Source organism: Sinohyriopsis cumingii, chromosome 3 (assembly GCF_028554795.1).
Source record: "Sinohyriopsis cumingii isolate HCF-2022 chromosome 3, ASM2855479v2, whole genome shotgun sequence".
In the NCBI taxonomy this organism is placed as follows: Eukaryota; Metazoa; Mollusca; class Bivalvia; order Unionida; family Unionidae; genus Sinohyriopsis; species Sinohyriopsis cumingii.
In genome coordinates, this window is record NC_142963.1 from 10,058,325 (window position 1) to 10,081,566 (window position 23,242).

Consider the following 23,242-nt stretch of genomic DNA (forward strand, 5'->3'; position numbering starts at 1 on the left):
TTAAATAACCAAAAAGTATGTCGCCAAAATAATCGCCAGATGTGATATTTTTGTCGCCAATAAGGAAAAAAATCGCAATTTGCGACATTGGCGAAGCCCAGGACGATCCCTGCTTCATGAAGCAATTTGTATAGGTATTATGTCGTATACCTCATCATTAATGAAAATAATGACTACAGAACATTGATTTTTTATCATTGGAGACAAAACGATCCTGGCTGATTTTATGCTCAGTAAATTCCGTAAGGCAAAGCGGAAGTGACGCAGTGTAGGGAACACAGATTTCCAATTTTTATTGTAGTTACATTCAACAAGTGAAGCGTGTGTGAAAAAAATGGTGAAAAGGTATATTGTTGGAGGTTGTAACAATACAACATGAGAATCAGTGAGTTTGCATGAATTTCCTACTAATCCTGTTTCAAGGAAAGAGTGGATTAAGCAAATACAAATGACAAGAAAAGACTGGACTGAGCCGAATATTGACAGGCAAGAAAGTCAAGTTGTTTGTAGTGACCACTTCGGAGAAGACGATTTTGATCCCGCCTCTAAAATTAAACAGTCATTTGGGATTAAGACTATTAGACAACTACCAAATGCAGTTCCAAGTGTGTTTTCTCACCAGATAACCCAGAGTACATGCACACCAGATCAACAAAAATCAAGGGTTACGACAGGTCTAACAACACGTAGCCCGAGAGGATCTTTTTAAAAGCAAGACTGAGCAAGGGTAAACAGTTTATTGATTTTAGCATGCTGTATTATTTGTTGTCAACCTTGCACTCTTGCCACAAATACACCCAGCTTATGAGCGATTAATGCGAGAGGTTGGTTTATTGGGAGGGTGTTTGCAAATCGCAGTAGGTCCACCCTTACCTCAAAAATATGAAACCTGCTTTATCATGATATGTGTGTGTGTGTATGCAGTGGTGCAAAGCCTAAATCAAAGGGATATATATATATATATATATATATATATATATATATATATATATATATATATATATATATATATATATATATATATATATATATATATATATATATATATATCTTGCCTCCCCCTCCGCATTGTTTGGACCTCACCCTATAAAAAAATTATTGTGGATGCCATAGCTTGTTTCCTGTCTGTTGCTGTTTTCAATAAAAATAATGATATATCACAAGTGTTCTTCTCATGCTTAGATGGTGTGAATAGTTGGTGTATTGATTATGTTTTATTGCAAAGACTAATTAGTTCTGAGGCTCTGGGTGTAAATTACCTTCCTTGTTTTGATATACACAATTGTGTCGGTGGTTCCTGGTCTAGGTCGGATTCACACTCAAAACCCATTGATTGCAAATGTGAATAGTAATGTTTGTTCCATGTTGAAAGTATATTATTATTATTATGATTATTAACATTGTGTACATAATGATATAAGGTAATATAAGAAGAATTTAGCCTTTAATATTATTTATGATGTAAACTTAAAATGCTGCTCGATGTATTTGTATCTTTTTGTTAGATGTTGGATGAGATTTTTCAGAGCCAGCATCCAGAAGATAATGTACAAGAGAGAACCCAAAAGACACCAATCACACAGTCAGCAGTAGATGGTGTTAATATCCTGGTGTGCATATTGATGTCACCAAGAACTTTCCATGCATTTCCAGTGTTCAGATGAGTTGGTATAGCTTCATATGATTTCATATGGCCTCATATATGATAGCATACTAGTAAATCAATACAGATTTGTCATTATTTATTGTGGAAAAGCTCAGCAATGTGTTGGTTATATGTCATACATTATGATCAGCCATAGTTTCTATGCATAATGAAAGAGGTTTTATGCATTTGTCATTTATTGTTCAGACATACATAAAACTTAAAAGTATGATCACCCTATCTATTGCAGAGGTATTCACTAGAATTTGCCAAACACATATTTCATGTATTGCTTTTGTTTCAGGGACTAGACACACCATCATGCAGTATTGCTGTTGAATGTCAGACCGACAGGATACTGAAGAGATCCAAGAGAATTCTAGCATTAGTGGGAGGAAAACAAATTTATTTTGGTACTAATAATACAGATAGATATAACTAGTTCCATGAATGAAAGCACACTCCACTGCTAGATATTTCAACTCATCAAGTTTAGTAACATCTTTCGTTTATGCTGTGCATGTGTACTGTTGTAATTCTATGATATAAAGTGATTCAGTGTTATAATCTCACCATTACAAATTAACAAGCAAATGACACAGGTAACATTTTATTAACTAAGTTCAGTATGTTCATGTAAGCAATTGTCTCAGTGTACCAAGCACTTGTCCACTTTTTGTTACTGAACAATAATACACTGTTATTGATAAGCATATTCATGGAAATTACTCATCTGTGTGAAAACCATGATAATCAGTATACACATGTATGATATTTCACAGGATGTCAGGTAAATGTCCAGCACGTACAGAGAAGGAGCAAAGGCATTTAGTTTTCTTTAGACATCCACACAGATAGTGAAATGGAGAACAAAATAGACAGTTTTGATGAACCGGACACAGACCCTGATAATGGTGTTCATGATATTGATGATTAGTGTTCCATAATAAGGGAGTCCAATGATCCAGATGAGAGTGACCCAATGGATTCCAGCTCAGATACCTCTGGAAAAGGGTAATGACTTAAGCATGTATGATCATCTTACCAGCTGCCTGTATGCAGTGTATCTATTATGACTGAAAATAGAATATGCAACATATTTTAAACTAATAAAGTTATATTAACAATATCCTTCGTTCAGTTATGCTTTCTTAGTTGTTATATGGAGGACTGTTCATCATCATATATAATGTGCTGCTTAGACACCCAATATGGCCACCACATTGGTTGCCTTGGAAACCTTGTTATCACTTATCTTGAATGAATGGTCATACCAGAATGTGGTTTTCAGTGAAAAAGATTTTCTTTTGGTATCTTGTTGGTCATGAATGAAGATGTTGCAAATCTAATTTCCAACATGGATGCCATAAGGGCCAGCTTGAAAATCTTGTTATGGTAACTTTTCTTAGATAACTAGTCATATCAGTATTGTTTATCAGGAAACTTCTTCAACTGTATAGTTGGTCCCAATTGAGATGGTACCAGCCTGATATCTAATATACCTACCGTGGCAGCCATCTTAAAAATCTTCTCCAAAACGGAAAGTCAATTCATTGAGTTGCCACCAGATGATGTAGAATTGATCCGGTTATCGATTATAATTGATCATCAGTTGGTTGAGAAAATCAGTAAGACGATTTGGAAACTCCATAATCAATTGTGTGTAAAGAGAGACTACTGCTTTTTAGTTGATGCAAAACACCAGGGTTTGTAAGACTCCAGTGTAAATGATAAATAGGGCTTCCAATTCACTGAAGTTGATCAGAATTAATTATTCCCTTCACAACTTACAATAAAAAACCATACCATATTCCAAAGGTGTAAACTTTCATAATTAGGAACATATAGTCATGATTACATGATTATGCTGTTAACTTGCTGAGTTAATAAATTTAAACACATTTGATGATTTGTTTCAGTTTAAATTTAAAATCCTTTGCAGTTTTTGTAAATAATGACAAAAAAGAAAACCATGTCCTTCTGTACTTTAAATTATAGATATGTCACTTATGAATGAAAGGATTTTGGGGGATTGCAACAATATTTCAGTTACATACAACTGATCAGCCATAAAAGGATGCTTTCATTTAACAAAGTTGTGGAACAAAAATAACACAGCACAATAGAAAAAAATGCAATATTTTTATCAGGTTAAAGTATACGTGTCATTTAAAGAGATTACTCCTGTGCATGTATTAATATCTGGAAGCAAAGATATAATGTATAACAAACAGAAATTAAAATTTACTCTTAGTAATCAATTTTAATTGATTATCAGTGGTTAAGTGGAACTGATTATGGAATATTAAATTCTGACAGATTCCCATCACTGGTCTTATGATATATTGTTGGTCCTAAATGAAAATGGTGTCAATCTAACATCCAGCACTGCAGCCATCTTGAATATTTTGGTCTAGGGTCAAGACCCTTCTCACCTCTCTTCACCGAAAGAAACATACACATTCCAAAGTTTATTATTGTTATAGTTGGTGTCCTTTTTAGACGTCGAAAATATAGTACTGTAACACTAGGTGCTGCAGATAAAATGTTAGTACTTAATTTTGGTCCATCAGTAAATCAGCGCTTAAACACATTCAGTAGATGCTTAATCTTAGTTTAGTTTTAGGAAAGACAACATTTAATTGACAATGGTCCACCATATATTGGTTGCTAATTACCAGTAATTTTATAGTAAATTATTTTCAGACCCAATGGGGTGGTAAAGATATAAATTCTGGGATCTAAAAATGTGAGATTGGGTTATGGTAAGTTTCAGTAAGAAAGTAGGCTTAGATATAAATCTACATGAAATAAAACAACCCTGTGTCATGTGGTTATTTTGTATTTTATGGCTACATATTGATGTTACCAAGTATTGGTAAGTGACTGAAATGTATGTTGGTATGTTCTGGAGAGATTTGAATTCAGTAGAATTGCACATTTAATGAACATATGACATTGGATCCACATATGTCCATCATGATTATCAGTTTGAGGTCTGACTTATCAGACCAGAAGAATATTTGCCATGCTTTTAATGATTTTGGCAAGTTGCTTGCTGCCCTTTGTTTTCAGCAGTTGAGATGTTTTGTCATCTAAGTTTATTTCAAGGGAGTGCAGAATACACTAACATGTTATTTGTTATTCTTCAGATGTGGTTAACACAATGGGTTCCAGCCTGGAATGAAATGTCTCCTGAACCGAATAGTTGATTGATCTACCATCCATCCCCAACATCAAGGATACTGGACTCATCAGATAGTTCACTCAGCTTAAGTAGGATTTTCTTGCATATCTTCTATGATCACTTCCATAACTATATCAGCCATTAAGTTGTGTTATGACCACTCCGGTGGCCCAGTGATTAGTTTGTCCATCTGGGATGTGGGAGGTTGTGGGTTTGAACCCCAGCCTAGTCATAGCAAAGACTTATAAAAATGGTACTAACAGCTGCCTTGCTAGGTGCTCAGCATTAAGAGGTTAGTGTTAGGACTGGTCGGCCTGGTGTCAGGATAATGTGCCTGGGTGGGATATCATGCTGCTTGTCTGCGGCATGATGCCCAAGTGCTAGACATCACTATAAACTGCCACACTACAGACATTGTAGTGATATGTCTGCAAAATTGTTAAAGCTATTTTAGAAATCCAAATCACACACAAATACGAACAAGTTCTGTGATTTTCTATAATCCTGATATATTGGAACATGAACATTTGCTCTTGTAAACACATTTGCCCTTGTAAACGCCTTGTAAACACATTTGCCCTTGTAAACACATTTGCCAGTCCTGAGCTGGAAACTCCAGATTTAAATGGCCCATATAGCACTGGTTGCTTTATCTTTTCAGCTTTAGTCCCTTTCGCAGGTGGATCAATAGTTCAGATTCATTTTCTTGTTTCACTTGAGACAGGATTCACATTAGTCTCTTATTACTATCCCGCTCTGTAAGTCTGAATTTCCATCATAATCTTGATTCTTTGTGTCCTTTTCTTGCAGCACTGAAGAATTCATACAGTATTCAGAGATGCAGGAGCTTGTACATGGTCAACCCTGGTACCTGCAAGACAGCAGTCTTTGACATCAATTTCCATGAATTTTCAGCCAGGTCAAGAGATGGATGAATTGCAAGCATGTTGATGGTAGAGTTCAGCTAGTTCAATTTTGTTCTTGTTTTTCCACATATTCTTCAAAAATCATTTTGTTTTTTAATCCTTTAATAGGTGAATTTGATACAGTCACAAAGTTGGCATCATAGACTAGGATTATGTGATGCAGCTCTTGTTGTAAGGTTCATATCCTGGCTTGAATATGTTTTTTATCTCACTTTTGTATGTTTTTATTCCACCTGTTGTTGTTGTAGGTTTTAACACCATTTTCAGCACAGGATAGACTACACTTGACAGCCAGTGTAAATGGTGGAGGAAGAACTCAGGAAAACCCTGGAAAGAACCACCGACCCACTAGAAGCTTACATATTGTTACATCTTTACAATCAAAATAATGTACTCACTGAACATTATTTGAAACTACATATGGTTATCATGTATGCAGATGCCACAGGCAGCACAATGATTAGTCAGTTCAAAAGCACTAGGGGTGTGTCTTCAGGATGTCTGCACAGGAGCTCATCAGGGATAATAAAATAATTTAATCCTACCGCATGCAAATTTCATTCAGTACCATTGGATGAGCCAGGTCATGTGGAAACTCGTGAACTCCCCCTTCACCTCGTCAACTATTTAAGATAGAGGAGGGTGAGTGTTTGAGACGGGCGATAATCACTCAAAGAACGAAGACAAACAGCAGAAACTATACAAATAATATTATATTTTTTGAAATATAACACTAATAATGTACACACTCCTACATTACCCCTAACACTACCTCTCATGATGATAATAAAAGTTGAATGAAATAAGATTAATAGAAACTGATTCAAGTCTGATTATTCAGCTTTCTATATTAGGAACTCATCAAAGTCAATTTTCCCACTTGTATTCTGATGCCAATATTACTTATTACTTCACAGTTTGGCTCCATGAATTTACAAAGTTTTCATCAATTAGTCATCATAATATATATATATATATATATATATATATATATATATATATATATATATATATATATATATATATATATATATATATATACGTATTCTTCACAAAATAACATCTAAACATGGCCATAATTGCATAATTGAACACTATTCATTGTTCCAGAATTTGACTCTACATCTTTGCTATCCTGCTCATATTTTGAATCTCCCCATCTGATTGGCTAAGATTATCACAACTCTTCAGTCTGTATTGTTAGTATGATTTTGATTAGACTATAACCATGCTTACATCATCATTTTCTTGGAAATGTTCACTAGTGAGAAGGACATGAAGACATTAATCAGATTATGTTTTATCTGAATGCGTTAGCAATTTACAATTCTGTAAGCCATAGCTCTGATCAAGTTTTCATAAAATTGATATAGGCTTACATTCTGAAGATTTTGAATGAGTTCAGTAATGGTTGAAATCATAGCAGATTGTGTGATGTAGCCTCTGATTGGCTAAGATTACTTTGGACTATATTTCCAATCTGATTTTTATAAAACTTGGAATATAGTCATCCTATGTGAACAAGATCTCGCATACACCTATTACCACTCTTTGAAGTTTTACTATGAATCTGTTTTTGAGTAACTTAGTAAATGGCATTGAGCCATAGATGTAATGCAGTGATTTTGCATTTGACTGGCTGAGATGCCAACACTTTATTGACTATTTCTCATCAGATTTTTATCCACTGAAGCAAATAGAGAAATCCGTGATACTGACAACTTAGAATTGCCGGTTTGTGGTTACACAGAGTTCTTCCCCTTGCACAGTAATGATAATAAGATTGAAAAATTAGATTTTGATTACTAGGTGCATTATTGTTCATGTAACTTAAGCTAATTAGCAAAAAAGCTGTGTTCATGATTGAAATGTTTAATTGGAATTTATAACAGAAGATAACATTAAATTGAAATATTGCTTGGGAGTAAAGCTGGACTTGAGTTTTAGGGAGGAGTGACTTCTTTTGCACAGAACAGGGAGAAGTGAGTTCTGAATAGGGGAAGTGGGAACAAGCAAGAAGTGCAATATATATATATATATATATATATATATATATATATATATATATATATATATATATATATATATATATATATATATATATATATATATATAAATATATATATATATATATATATATATATATATATATATATATATATATATATATATATATATATGGTGGTTCTCTTGTTTGAAATATGTTTCTCAGTATGTAGATTTGCATTTAGCACTGGTTTTAAGCAATATTTTAGTTTCAAGCAGAAAATCTGCTTCATTGTATGTTTTGTACATGTATAAAAATTATCATCTTCACATGCAGTGTATTTGGCCATATGGCTTTAAAAGAACACAAGCTATACATTGTAATGGATTTTAACTGATAGGAGTAACTCAATTACAGTGTTTCAGTTGCAAGTATTTAAAAATGCTTAATCAACTACTCTTAAACAAGATGTTTTTAACCTTATAAAAGTTTAGTATAAAATGTCAGTTAAAAATTTCTAAATTTGTATGAAACACCACCTGTAACATGTACATGAAAGCAAGTGCACGTCTTCATACTATATTGTTTGTCCCAATTTCTTTGTTGCTCATAAAAGATCACCATAACTATTGATAGATAACACACTGAAGCATTAAAGCTGATATATGAATAAACTAAGCCTTATTTCCAACCAAATCTAAACAGCACAGTGCATCTCTTTATAGAAAGAGGGTTTTCTTAATATAACCACTCACATTCTATCTTCATTCCAACAGTCCATTGAAAGCATTGCAAATTTATATTTTTATTATTTGTCTAAATACTTGTATTAACCTTAGGCATTCGTTAAATAGTATTTGCTTCGCTGTTATTTTTTGTATTTTCACAAAAATGAGTGAAAACAACCTTGACCGTATAATGCTTCTCGAATTGCACAGTATAGCATTGTCCCATACGTTTATGACCTATATAATTGTATTTTTATACTAAATCTTCAGTAACATAATATTTATAGTTTACTTTCTCTTAGTTAATTTTTTTAAAAAATATATTTGCCCAATGGTTTATGAAAACACAGTCTCATAAAGTGGTACTTCCCAGACACAGCTATGTCCACCATTATTTTCCCATGACAATTTCACTTACAGTTCCAAACTGATTTTATGAAGAAAGTGATGCACACACAGCAGTAAAAAAGAAATTCAGATCACTAATTCTCTTCTTAAAACACAAATTGTTATTTACATACTATTGTTTAAGTTTCTAAACACAATTACTTATGTCTTGTCATCTAATGATAACTTGCAAAAATCAGGCATTGATAGTTGCTAACTTACTCTTAAAAGCGTAATGTTAATCAGCTATGAAAACACATGCTTGTGAATGTGCAAGAGTTATTTGCTGATGCAGTTGAAATCAACACCAGCTGTTTGATGGGTTGATGCATAACTATTTTTCACCTTGAGCTACAACAGAATACCACAAATATTAGGCCACTGCGAGGGAGCATCTCATAACTACAATTGCTCAATGTACATATTTAAAAAAATCACATGGTGAAGTCATTTTTGCTTTCCAAACAGAAGAAGGTCAAATTTACATTTTTTGGCAACTTTGCCTGGTATAGTGCCCTCTGCTATTATAGAAAAGTAATTAATAAACTTGACTGTGTTTCAGATTCTTTAATATTGTGTGGAGTTTAATATATTCTATAAAAATAGTTTTACAGTTGCTGGTAGTGCAACATTAAAATGACTTATGAATTTGTCTTTTATATGATTATAGCATTTTAAGGCATTTCCATTATTCAGTGTCAGTTCAATGCTCACAAATATTTAAGTGTATAATTTGTATTTATAGTTCATAATCAAAATATTTGCTTTCCTGAAACAGTTTCAGATTTAATTATTACAAGCAAAAATGTATGTCATTAAAAACTTCCAGAGAAAATAGGTACTTGATACAGGCAGATCAGATGGTTGGAATAAAACTACAGCCTCATCCTTTTGGTCTGGAATCTCACACCTTGACCACTGAGCCACCGTACCTTTCTTGGGAGCGGATCTATGGTTTCCTTGCTGTGATAAGAATGATCACATCTCAGACAGCATAAAATCACAATATACTTCAAATAGGGAATACACATTGTGCAATTGAACAGTGCTTATTCTGTTTGGAGTAGTTCCTTTTGTGAACAAATGTGTTTGTTTTGGATATTATTGGATTTTAAATGGAAAGTTTGTTAATTTGTTCTTTATCTTCCTGGAATTGCTAAAAGCATACTGCTCATGGTATGACATCACTCAGTCGCTAATCTTAATACGTAACTAATACTTTGAGCTGCAGACGAGGTATTCTATTAAAAAAATGACATTACTTAGAGAGTTTATTAATTTAATTGTTCCGCACCAGTGGCCTAAGTGGCTAGAATATTTGCCTAAGATGCCAGAGGTCACTGGTTCGAAACCCCAACCGAGTCATACCAAAGACTTAAAACATGGTACTAGCAGCTGCCTCACTAGGCTCTCAGCGTTAAGAGGGTTGGCCTGGTGTCAGGATAATGTGATTGGGTGGGACATAATGCCACATGTCTGTGGCATGATGGCCCAGCGCTAAACATCACTATAAACTGCCACACTTCAGACATTGTAGCAAGATGATTCAAAGCTGCGTTCAAAAAATTTTCAATCATGTTCGCTATACCTCTGTTCCATGCATAACACGGTCGGCAGTTGTGGACCCTGATTGGTACACTCACTTCGAATGATAGTACCATTTTATGCAGCCAGGATTTAATGCCATTAGTGATGCGATTTAATAACTCATATTTTGGGGAGCTGGGGGGATAGAGAAATGGTGGCATTTCTTTCCAGAATAAATTTTTTGTTGATCCTAAATAGCAAAAATAAGAACAAATCAGGATGGCCTGGTTGATGATTACTACTTCTGATCCAAACACTCCATTTTGCAAAGAGACCAGGAAAATCCTCTCCATGTATCTTGAGTTACAAAAGCTAGCTGGTAACGTGAAAAAAAAATGCATCTTCAAAGGCATAATTGATTGAAGTCTTGATGTCATCTTGTGCCCGGAATTATCAATTGCCCAGAATTTTAACCTTCATGGAACAATATCTTAATGCAAAACCATGATAAAACTAGCCAGCCTGATAGCAAATCAAATAGTGGATTGCAGTATTTGTGTAAAAATAGATAAATCTAGTAGGTATTTTAAAGGTAGAACTTAAAAAAAACTGGTTTGATTTTCTAATGAAAATAACATCATGTTCAGAAAACACTGATGCCCCTGTCAGTATAATTCAATTGAAGGGCAAAGTTCCAAATAAAACAAAAGCTAAAACTCCAAATGTAAATTCTAATTCCACATAATACAAAAATAGCCATAGATCCTAGTTTAACATTGAATCTACCTCAGTATTAGATGATATTATTTGTAATACGGTACAGTTGCTAAGATACTACACCAAGATGGCTGTCACATCTGGAAAAAAACTTTAAAAAAACACACAATTGAATATCATTTATAATAATTGCAAAACAACATCTGCAGGATCAGTTGTAGGCTACACCCTTGAACTAATGATTCTTATTCTTCATCTTGGCACAGGAAATTTCCCTCCATGGTGCCCATAGGTCACATAAAAGGATTAAACAAATTAAGATAAAATTGTTACAGTTGATTTTAGACTGTACTTAGAACATCACAGGCTGATTTAATGTACATTCAAAGCTGACTGAATGGAGTTCGCTCACTGCAAAAAGGAAGCAGAAGATGATAAATTTCACTGACTAACATAAATGACTTGATGAATTTGAGTAGCTTCAACACCAATCAAGAACACATAGGCAGTTAGTGATAGAAAATCTAAACAAGATGAAATATTAGGAAGAACACTGCATTTATTTCTTTATTTCCAAGTTGGTGTACTTTGAGGAGAAAATATAGTCTCAAATGTTCAAAATAAATTCTTGAGTGGAATGGTTACTAGAGATTGAAAAATTCAAATTCTTATATGGATGTTGTGCAGATGGAGAAGCAGAGAATGATCGCGGGTGAATAAATATTGACTTTTCCAGCATTATATACTTTGAGTCATTTGTTGCCGAGTCAGACTGTAACATGGTTTGCTACAATTTTTATCAATAAAATAATCATGACTTGAACAGCGTAGTTATTTTTGTGGACAAGGAAACTGTAGATAACTATATTTTAATATGACTCTACAATGACTGATTCAAAGCACAGAGTGCTGGAAAGTTTAATATTTAGTATTTACTATAGAAACTTGATAAATCCATGATGTGATTGCTTCTGATAATGTGATTGAATTTCTTGAATAAACAAGAAACTGGTAAGGCAGTTCTTACCTGCTTTTAATCTAAGTGACACTACTTTTTGACCTGACAAGGGCTGCTGGTCCCCACTTTTTCTGTTTCTGGAATGAACACTACATCTGTTACTGAGTACAGTTACTCAGGAAAACAAGAAAATTTAATGGATTTAATGTAAAGTTTAATGAGTCATAGTGATTCTGTCTGAATCCAAATAGCATTATCTCTTGGTAACCAAACTGACTTAAGCCTAATTTAAGGAAAACTAAAATTACTGATACCTCTACATGAAACTTCTAAGTACAACTTTATATGCCACTTTAAGATGTAGTGTTTCTGTCGAGATCCAGCACCATTTAGTTTTGGAGTTGTCTCCCTTGCAATGTGCATTGCAACTTGCAAGCCAAATTCAGATAGGTTAAATTTAAAATTTGATTAACTTCCAAATGTATAAATCAAGCCATACTTTATAAATCTTGTAATTGTTTGAGTTATTCCAAAATTTATCTTGTTTAATTTTGTATTGATTTATTTAATATTTTGGATAAAAATGCCAACATTTTCATTTGTTAAGACTTATGTTCACAAATTTAGTAACAGAAAAAAAATCAAAACCAATAATCTTGTCAAACTTAGCAAACAATTAATTATCAAAGTTATAAATGACAACTTGAGAGGAACTTGTAGTATTATGAAGTGAATCCAAACTAATCCTTAGAAAGGTCTATGAAAGTCTTAACGAATGAAAAGTTCCTTATGAAACTCAAAACCAGGAATGTACTGGTCCTCCAAGAACCATGACATTGTCAAGATGGTCTTGTACAGAATTCCTTCTAATAATTTATAACAGTTCCAGAATAATATTATAGTCCAAATAATGAGCACTTTCTGTTTCCACTGAATAGTCCAAACAAATGATTTTCCTATATCTAAGTACAACAGAAAATGTATCTGCATATTACAAACAGGAACACAAGAAATAAGAATGGATTCAAAATTGGAGTGAAATTGGTTGCTCATCCTCTCATTATGTACACACCATCTGTTGTGACTATATTTTGTAAAAGACCCCATGCAACAGATCACACTACTGATTTTGTGTCAGTCTTGCCTGTTCATGTGACCTAGCACAACCAATGGGAAGGTAATGAATTATTCTAGAAATGTTAGGCATCTATTAAAGATCATATGCAGTAGTATGCTTTTAACAGGTTCAGGTCACATAGACAAAATTAACTAAAGATATTCTGTACAGTTTAGAGCCATGAATAAAAATTAGATAAAATCATGTACCATGGGTTTAAAAAATATATATACATAAAATTTTCTTGTACTGCTGATCAAAAAGAAGAAAACTAGGTAGCTTTTTTTCAAAATACAAGGATGAAATATTTATAGTACAAGTCACACAGGTCATGTTTGCACATTTACTCATTTTAAATTAAATATAAATCGTTCTTTTAAAATCTAACACTACTTTTCTTTAACCAAAGTCTGTTCAGTCCTGATTTCAACATGCACCCTTTCGGCCAGTAATCTGATATGCTAACCACTGAGTTCCTACATATGCTTAAAAATTATGCAAGCATCTGCAAATAACAGGAATGAAGCAAGGATGTGAACTTTGCAACAATGGCAATGTCATAGAAGCTAAATCAAAATGACCAACATAGTGACCTTGCATTAAATTCGTCAATTAATAGATTATGTAGACAGAGATAAAGTAAATGGAACTTTTACAGTACTGCTGACAAGTTGTGGAACTATCCATCAAAGTTCTAGGACCTAATCTGTCATCTCTAGGCCCAATAGAGATGTTCATGGAAGCTGATATCAAAGATTGCAATCCTGCCAAAGGCACCAGAGCAGAACAATACAAGATCTTACATCAAAAGATGCCATGTAAATTCTTCAATACTGCAATAATGGAACATGACACAAATAATTAATACTGATGGAATTTGGTTCTCAGTCCTAATTCTAAGTTATAATTCAGACTCGTGTGGAAGTCAAAAATGTGATTCCTTTGATTATTTAAGTGAAGAAATTTATTTGAAACTTTAGATTCATCTGAGAAATGGAGAAAAGCTGCAAGCATGTCTGTCTGTCTGAAGCAGATTCATCAATATCTAAGTCCTACTGCTGGTGGAGATTTTTTTTAGTTATATATTAATGTATTTACATGGATATTTGACAAAACCAATAAATATATAGTTGCAATATGGAGAGAGAGTAGGTTGTGATTGGCCACTGACAGTTGTTATGATGGACACCAATTACAGCTAAAAGTGAATTTAATTATTCAAAATTAACCATAATTGGTTATTGTTTTTGTTGTAGTTGTTGTTGGGTTTAATGCCATTTTTCAGCACTTGATAGCCTATACCTGGCAGCCAGTATAAATGGTTGAAGAGTAACCTGGAAAAACTCCATGAAAGACTTCAGACTGATGGGAGGCTACTGACTTTTATCATCAGAGTTCTGCCCTTCTTCTGCTTCATCAGCTACATGGATCAGAGCCCCAGCGTCAGTTGATATTTTGACTGACTAGGAAGAATCTATCTTTAAATCACTTCTTCAGTCTGTCAGAGTTACTGACATTTTAGACAGTCTACAATGTCAGTTACAAGACCCAAGCATCAACCGGCTATTTTTCTTGCAGAAGCACCTTTCATTGAATTTTCACTGGCAGTTCTACAGGTTCTATACCCCATATTTCAAATAGACACCCCATAAATCGACCCAAATATCACAGCCTTGAGGATGATGAACCATACTCCCTACATATGTATTGAACGTCTTTAAATGACACTCAGCAGTTAGTACCTAATATCATGTCTGTGGGCTGTGTGTTGGACTTAGTATCTGTGGCAATCTTTCAACAGTCAGAACACAGCTTATATCCTCCCACTCTGAATCTCACAGGACATACATAGGAGTCAGTCTCCAGAGTGGCCTGAATATTAAACAGATCTGCTCAACACACACTAACCAATGCCTTAAAGCAGCTGCACATTTACTTTTGGCGGAATGAGATGCAGTGTCCTCTACCCCCATCTTCCTTACAGATTAACATAACTTCAGGCTATTCTGGCAGCCGATGTCTTCTAGTCTCTTTTTTAATGGTCAGGTTGATGAAATCCGCAAACAAGTCATCAAGAAGAAAATTAACAAATAGAGAGATGGGATGCCCCTAGGATACAGAACTCTGGAAAGCAGAACTATTTAAGTTATAACCCTGGAAAACCACAGTTCTCACAAAAGTGGATAAGAGACAGAGAGTGATTGTTTTTGCCAACATTGTCTTCACAATAGCCTCTATTTCTCAAAAATGGTATATTCATTCTGCCCATACCACTGATCCTGGTAGGAGGAAAGCTTTGCTTCCAAATGGGACTGGATTTGCCATGATGGTCAGTGGACTCGACAAGTGGTTTACCATGCCTCAGCATAATTTTTAGCATACCTCCTCCAATGTCCAGGGTCCCTTGAGCTACAAACGTCCCGACAGACCCATTCAAAGCCACCACCTTACAGCAAGAAATAAATCACCTCCTCCTGAAAAGGGTGGTAGAAATTGATCAAAATATAAATTCTCTGGGGTTTTATTTAAGACCTTTTTGGTCCCAAAGGCAAATGGCACTTTGCCCTAACATTGACCTAAGCACACTCGATCAGTTCATTTGTGCCTCTTGGTTCACAATGGAAACACAATGGGTTTTGAATGCCGTCCAGGAGGGAGATGTTGCAGTCAGACTGGACTTAAAAAAACGCATATCTTTCCATCCCATGGCTTACAGGAACTTCTGCCATTCGCCTACACAGGTATAATTTACCAGATCAGGGCGCTTCCATTTGGACTCGACATTAGTCCTTGGGTCTTCACTCATTTGTTAAACTGAGTAATGGCTCATGTGCAGACCATCTCTGCAGTGGCAACATCAACTTACCTGGATGACATTCTTCAAAAATATCAGGTTAATTATATCTTAGAGCACAACATGAAAACCCTTGTTACTATGCTTCTCATTCTGGGCTTTCTTGTCAAAAAAGATAAATCTGATCGAGTACGATCTTAATAATTTATTCATCTAGATATGAAGTTCAATACACAGGTAAACAGAACATGTCTCCCTCAGGAGCGTCATTGAAAATGCATGCCATGGTATATTCATGACTCATGAGAAACACACACACACTATCCGCTCGAAAATTCCTTTGCCTACTAGGCTTGCTCAATGTGGCAGCGTGCCTTTTTTATGCACCAATTACAATTGACTCTGTTGTCAAAATGGAGGCCAAAAGTTTGCCAGCTGGGCCAATCTCTCATTATCTGCACAAATATGAAGTACCATCTCCGTAAATGGAGCAATTTCACTTGGCTCACATTGTGTTAACCTCTGCTGTACAACTGCCACACATCAGTCTGTACAGATATAGGTACCGAGGGGTGGGGAGCACACTTACTACCATCTTTCCAGGAAGCCAGTGGATTGTGGTATCCCCATGAACGGCATCTACATATCAAGATTCTTAAGATGAAAGCCATTTTAAAAGCCTTTCATTTTTGTCAGGAATATTTAAATGGAAAAGGAGTTCTTATTCTGTCTGACAACTCCACATTGGTGACTTATCTCAAACAGCAAGATGGAACCAAATCCCCAGACCTTTGTATCCTTGTGTGGGATTTTCTGAAGTGGTGTCTTCAATGACAAATCCATGTCCAAGTTGTCATATTCTGGGCTGACAAAGCATACTTGTACATTCATTGTCCCAGAACAATCAATACAGAACAGTCTCTTCATCCCTCATTTCACTGAGATATGTGTCTGTTGGGACTGATCATTGGTGGACATATGTTTGGCAAGATAGAAAACCAAACTCCCAACCTTTGTCTCACCAGTCCTGGATCTGAAAGCCTGGGCAGTCGATACTTTATCCATAGATTGAAATGGCCTGGATTTTAAGCTTACCCTCCAACACCTTAGATTCCAAAGATCATATATATATATATATATATATATATATATATATATATATATATATATATATATATATATATATATATATATATATATATATATATATATATATATCAAGAGAACCAAAGTGTCATCTCATCCTGATTGCACAACTTAAATGGGAAATGTCATGGATCAATGACCTCATCTATCATGCAATGGAAATTCCCAGGTAAATTAAGATATTCCTTCATCTGCTCAAACAACCATGATGGTAGATGCTTCATCCCATTTTAGAGCTAATGAACCACCACAATGGATCATATTAAACAAGCCCTCAAAGATAAACAGTTTTTGTAACCAGCCATGGAAAGAATCACTTGAGCAAGATGACACTTTACTCTGAATTTCAAGGAAATGCAAATTTTCACACTGTGGAGTACACAAGAACATATTATACCTCTGCAGGTATCATTACGTCAGATAGCTAACTTCCTCATCTTTCTCTTCAAAGAGAAAAGGTCAGCACCAAGTCCAATCAAGGGATACCATTCCATCTTGGAAGAGAGGATATCGAACAAAACAAAGATTTGTCTGACCTTCTCTCCAACTTTGATTATAAAAAATTGCCAGGTCTTTGCCAAAAGTGGACCTATCATGGGTACTCACCTGGCCGAACAAGACATCATTTGAACTCCTTTCATTGGGATCATTGATTCCCCTTTCATGTAAAACTTGCTTTCTCACTGCATTGGCAATGGCAGGCAGAATCAGTGAGATATGTGCCCTATTAGTGGACCCAAACTACATGCAGTACGGACAAGATCGTCAATTTCATTCAAGACGGTACCAGCTTTCAAGAACAGACTCCCATCCATGGCTAACCAGACATTTTGATGAAATCACTGTCTACTTTGGACACTTCAGCTCAAGGCCACCAATCAGGATTCCATGCTAGCTCTGAAGTGGTATCTATAAAGGACAGAGCGATTGGGTTGAGGGAGATCATGCCACTTCTTACCTCTGAGAAAGAACTTGACAACATATTAGCACAGATACTTTCATACTGGATGAAATGGGTTATTCACTCTTCTCTAACTGACATTATCCATGCTCTGGAATGTAGTTTGTAGTCCACATTCTTTAGCTTTTATGTAAAAAATTATTTCATCTCAGTCTGGTGGGACCTATAGCTATGGTACAAGTCACCTTACCAGGTCATTGGACAGCTTCTTAAGGATGCAGCTTCATGACTTTCACTGGATTGGTGGGAGCGAAACATTTTCCCTTCATTTAAGCCATTCCCCAACATATGGAGTCTATTTTCCAGTTGGTTACCTAACTGTCTCACATACCTTACAGGGCTGTTGATGGTCTCTCCAGGGTAAGAATATGTATCTCCCTCCACCTCTTATATTCTCCTTAGATATTATGATTTGGGTAACATTTTTGAAGAAGAAACCAATTTGTCTAGTAAAATATGTTTCTTTGATAATACTTATCCAGTCATAATACACATACATCCTCCCAGCCTCACCAGTTACATCCATATAGAGAGTGTGCATTCTGCACCAGTAGTTACAGTGATATTTATGGGATTTGGTATCGATTCCTGTGCCAAGCGGAGAGCAGTCTGAGTACCACATCGGTGGGCAGATAACTTTTAGCTTTTTTAGCTAAAGTTTTTATATGTTGTGGCTGTCTTTGCGAGGTAGTAGTTCTCCTAAGGTATTATGATTAGGAAAGAATTATTTAAGAAACATATTTTACTAGAAAAAAATTGGTCATTGTATTCCCCCCGTCAGGATCAGGTACTCATAATATCCCAGTCAGCACTGGGTACTAGTTAACACATTTTTTTTCTAAACCCATCCACTCTATATATACACACACAAATTTACCGGTCTATGTATGTGTGTCTGCATGTATGTTGCTTAAAAAATTAAACAGAAAGTTCTTTGAAACTTTTAACAATTTGCTAGTATGAATAAATTTGTATGACACAGTCATAGTAACAGAATCATTTCTTATTAAAACTTTATGGTAGTTCCATCAATATATTCATACAAATCATAACCTACTTCTATTCATGACCTACTACTGTTAGAATCTATACATGTGTGTGTGTATGTGTGTGTGTGTTGTAAAAGATGTGGAATGTAAAGTGACAGTGAAAGAGAGTATGTAAGTTTTAAATGATAACATTTTATGTAAGATAATTTTTATATTTTTAAATTAGGTTGTGATGTCATATCCTTTTGTTGGATGAAAAGACAATAAATTATATAACAAATTAGCTACATTTGGACTCCTGTTTCTTTTACAGGTCCCAAATGTTGTAAATTTCTCATCACACCTTATCTTTAAATACAGATTAAATAACAGGATAAAAATAAGGAGTGAATAAAGTTGATAAAACTGGTACATGGCATAATCCATGCCTTTTTTAATATTTAGCAATTTTTTGTACCTTCCTCATTTCCTTTTTCACAGTTGTCACCCATCACATGCCTGATGCTATAAAAAGTTTACAATATTTTAAACAAAATTGTTTTACACAATCTCTCTTTTTTCCACCAAGACTGTAGAATTGTTCTTCCTATTTTTTACTATGCCATTATTAGTTCTATGATATATTGTGCCAAAAGGTGTAACTCTCTTTCAATTGAACCTGTTTCCCAATTCTATAAAAATGATAGGAAAAATACATGCTTTTTGGAACTGTTCCCCATTTATATTACAATTATAGAAATAGGGGCTGATGTATCATGGTCTCCAACAACATGCCTGTCATAGTTTATCTCCAACATCTTGTAGGCACACATGCCTGTTTTGGAAAGATATACTCACATCAAATGGACATAGTTTTTGTTATGAAAAGAGTAAGCTGTGCAAATAGCAACAGGGAAGTATTACATCAAATTACATTCTAATGAACCATTCTAGTTAATAATTGTTACCTTGCACTCATAAAAATACACCAGAAATGTTAAAATGGAACAATTGAATTGACTTTGTATAACTGATCTTAGTTATATGGTTATTTGTCCCCACATGTACAAATATCCATCCTTGTTTAGAATGTTTGGCGATACAAATTCATGTTGGTTATATGCACTTGAAATATCCACAAATGTTACTTCCATCATGAATTACTTACTTTTTGAAATATAATTTAATTCACTTCTTTTCCAATAACTATCCTGTATATTATATACCAGTTGACGCACCAATGTTCAAACCTCACGATCGCCACTTTACCTTAAACTGTATGATAGCTAGTGTACCATATTAGTTATTTAGCCTGTGATTGGTTGAACATACTCTGATAAACATTTTTCTGGGAACCTCATTTAGTCTGGGTGGGAATAATTACTTTAGCAGATGTTCATGGTTTCACATTTCTATGTTACGTTTAATTTTTTTTCCAGTGTGTGCATACTTAATGTCATTTGGACATGTCCATATCTTGCAACATTACACTTAATTTTACCTACATTTTACTGATCTATCAGATTAGAAATATGTTATCTCATTTCAGGTCTGGTCTGCTAGTTTGAAAATTGTGAAAAAGACAGAAGAGTTGGATTTGATTGGATGCTGTCCATCCATCAGGTTGTGATACCAAGACTTCATTAAGACATGTTCAATGTTCCTGGCATTAGTCATCATGATTATTTCATACTACCAAATTGATATATGCTACCTCAAAGACATGGCCAGAGAGACATCAACATAACTGTTCACTCAGGTAGAACCTCACTGGAGCTGTGTTTTCCTATTACTGGGCTACCTTTATGGTGATGGACTTTGAAAAACTTTTCCTATTTATTATCAGAAATGGTACTGATCCCATCACTATGGTATACTAACAACTGGCTGAGTAATGGACACAGTAAATCTGGAACAGAGCACATGTCATTGTTTCTTTAGCATGTACGCCTAAATACATTTAAACAGGCATATTACAATTTGCCTCAAAAATCACTATGAGCTATCATGCTTTACTGCTGTACGTACATAGGCCCAAGCTACCGCATATCTTAAATGTCATTCAGAGGTCAATTTTGATGTCTAAAATTTGGCAGTTGCTTGTATTAAATTTATAAGAAAATTTTATTTACTTTTTGTTGAAAATTACTTTTTATTAAAAATTACATTACAATTAAAATTTTTGAATTTTTGTTTCAAACATTTTTCTTAGTTCATCTTTGAAGGTACTTTAGATTAACATATGGTTTATGAGGACTTAGACTGTATTAACAAACAGATGTAAAGACTATATAGGGAAGTAATTGTGACATGTAGGTAAACCATCCATTCTGAATGTTACCAGTCTGATATCAGAAGTATGTGAAAACTTCAAATCATTTTACATTTTATGTTGTGTGTTGTATTTTTACATGAATGTTTCTGGGCTTGTGCTACCAGGTGAAGTTAGCGATTAAGTTGCCTAAAAATGTAAACGTCACCTTTTTCTGTTAGGAAAGCAGAAATGACTTCACCTTGTGATTATTTTTTTGGACATACAGTGAGTTAGAGTAGTTTCAGACTTTTGAAATGTCACCTCACTGTAGCCAGGAAGTTCAGACAGTGTAGTGTTATAGCCCAAGGCGAAATGTATATGGTGTGGATACCAAATGTGTAGACAAACAAACTCTTGCAAATTCACAGGCATGTGTTTTAATAGCTAACTGACCATTAACCCTTTCATGAGCAAAATATCACTGCCTAATTTTTTCAAGTTAGGCCTACCATGTGATGATGAAAACATAATGAATTCAGTTTCTATACATCAGTATATAAATAGCAATTTGTGTTTTAAGAATATAATTGGTGAAGAATACTTTCTAATTTAAATTTCAGACACGAAGATTTTAACTGCTGTGTTTGCATTGTTTTCCTTACAAAATCAGCTTGAAACTGTATGTGAACGTATAATGGCGGACATCGCTGTGTATAGGAAATGCTACTTCATTAATCTGTCTGTTTTCATAAATAATTCCACAAATAGATTAAGGCAGATGTACAATTAATAGAATGCAAATTCTAAATACTATGTGATAGAAGATTTAGCTTAATAATGTAGGTCACCAACATATTGGACAGTGCTATGTTGTGGAATTCAAAAGTGCTGCAAATTTGTAAGGTCAGGGTTGTTTTATGACATCCATTTTTGTGATAACGCATAAAAAGCATTGAAGCAAATACTATTTAACTAATGAAGACGTTACCTCAAGTAAGTGGGCAAATAATGAAACCATACATTTGTATCAATGGATTGTTGTAATGAAGCTAGAAATTGAGGGGTTATATTTAAAAAAAAAGACTTTTTCTAAAAATAAATGCACTCATGTTATGCATGGAACCATATGTGTTCTTGGTTGTGTCAATTGGGTTGGAATGAATGGTCTACTTCTCAACATTAATGCTTTTGTGCGTTGTCTGTGAATAGTTAGAGTAATGTTTAATTGGTAACAATCCAGTTAGGATGAACAGTATGGTATGAAGTTCGTGCTCCTTTGCTAAATGTACACATTACAGGGGGTTGTTTCAAATAATTTAAAAAATCTGTTTGACTGCCATTTTTTACAGAACTTACAGAAAGAAAAAGAAATTAAATGGTAGTTTATTAAGCATATTTCTGATTTACAAGGCTTTAAACTCATTAATCCTATTAGTTTAAATTAAATACAGTGTGCTTTTTTAAAGTCATATAGCTAAAATACATTGCATGTATCTCCATCCAAACATGCACTTTTAAGTATGAATACAGTAGGCATGACTATAACAATTTTTATTAACATTCAAAATATGCTTATTATAAACATTTTACATAATACTTATTCTTCAACTTAAAAATAACGTTTTGGTTAAATCCGATGTTGAATGGATACTGAGGAATAGAGGACGTAGTTCAAATAAAATTATATGTATAAATTAATACAAATAATATTATCATGCAGGTTAGAGAATATTTAACTCATACTCTACGGAGATTCAAACCCAGCTTCACAGGTAAACGGCACCCATCGCCTTGCCAGCACACGAGCCCACATTCCCTCCTGACTAAGCACACTTCACCAAAAAATGGTGCTACTTAATCGGTGTTATATGCATTCGTCTGCAGCAGACACACTCGCATGACAAACTGGTAATTAATTCTCATCTATCTACACAGTCATT

At 34.4% G+C, this 23,242-nt stretch overlaps 1 long non-coding RNA gene across 1 annotated transcript; it reads left to right on the forward strand.

Annotated features, from left to right (window-relative positions):
• Positions 1-1,077: 1,077 nt before the first annotated feature.
• On the forward strand, positions 1,078-21,241 carry LOC149802446 (uncharacterized). Its single transcript, XR_016419909.1, has 6 exons — positions 1,078-1,664; positions 1,950-2,058; positions 2,428-2,659; positions 4,798-4,921; positions 5,643-5,785; positions 20,598-21,241. It is a non-coding gene; the product is annotated as an uncharacterized LOC149802446 (long non-coding RNA).
• Positions 21,242-23,242: the final 2,001 nt, after the last annotated feature.